Here is a 1,194-nt window from a genome sequence, read left to right on the forward strand (position 1 = left end):
GGAGCAAGACAGTAAGATCCAATCTTTGCTAGTCACTAATTAAAATACTATTCTAGATCTGAATTTTTATAAACCAAAATTATCTAATTAGCCATACCTCCAGAAGAGGGAAAAAGAAAAGAAAAAGAGGAGAGAGAGTCAAACACTGACTACAGTGATGAGGTAAACTAAAAAGAGAGAGAATTCCAAAAAAAAAGAAAAAAAAAGAGGATTGGCGTCGCCCGGGTTCGAACCGGAGACCTTCAGTGTGTTAGACTGACGTGATAACCAACTACACCACGACACCATGCTTGTCCACGCTTTGAAATAATTTTATATTACTATTCTGTCTCGTGGGGGTCAAAATAAACTAATATTATTTAGTATTTACATGCAAGACATCTTTTTACAGGATAGTTATATGACAAGTTGGGTAAATCTAGAGTCACAACTCACAATAACTTGGTCAACCCTAGCGTATCTTTGTTGGCACTTTTTTTTGGCCCAAACAAAATTAAATGAGCAAGTGCCAACTTGTTACCTATGGGCCCTATGGCTATGTGGACATCCTCCTCTGTTTCACTCTTTAATTAATTAATTAATTAATTTTTAATAATAATGAGACATAAAAGAGACCTTGAAATTTGGATAATGGTTGCCTAATATTAAAAATGTGTTAGAGTGGATTCCAGTTTGCTAAATTTGTAGAAAAATTTTTTTTTTCTAAAAAAATTGTAATCTAATAAGAAATTTGTAATTCAAATCTCAACTATACAAAAAATTAATTTATATATTTTTTTAATATGGGAAATCGATTAGTATCTTAACTTAATAATAAGAACAATTATTATAAAATTAACTATCGGTTTAAATTCTACTATATCTATAAATTTTTTTTTGAAAAAAGAGCTAGGCCTCCATTGATAACTTTCTTTACTTAGACTATACTTTGTTTCAACATATTTTTTACATTGAAAATGTTTTTTAGTATTTGGCTATGCACCTGAAAATATTCTAGTAAGTTTTTTTTTAGTAGAATATTCTAGTAAGTATTGGTAGTCTTTTTATATTATTTTTATTTTAAAAAAATTGTACTAATCTCTATTGAGATTTGTTCATAAGTGCACTTGTTACCCCCTCTAGTTAGACTTCCCTGGATGTGTTAGAAAGTGGTTAACAAATGTGAAATTCATTTTTATCCTCACACTTAACAAG

General features: G+C 29.6%; 1 non-coding gene across 1 annotated transcript; it reads right to left on the minus strand.

Moving 5' to 3' along the window:
* Positions 1 to 212: 212 nt before the first annotated feature.
* TRNAV-AAC (transfer RNA valine (anticodon AAC)) lies at positions 213 to 286 on the minus strand. Its single transcript has one exon. It is a non-coding gene; the product is annotated as a tRNA-Val (tRNA).
* Between the last annotated feature and the right edge of the window lie 908 nt (positions 287 to 1,194).

This window comes from Castanea sativa, chromosome 3 (assembly GCF_040712315.1).
Source record: "Castanea sativa cultivar Marrone di Chiusa Pesio chromosome 3, ASM4071231v1".
NCBI classification, from domain to species: Eukaryota; Viridiplantae; Streptophyta; class Magnoliopsida; order Fagales; family Fagaceae; genus Castanea; species Castanea sativa.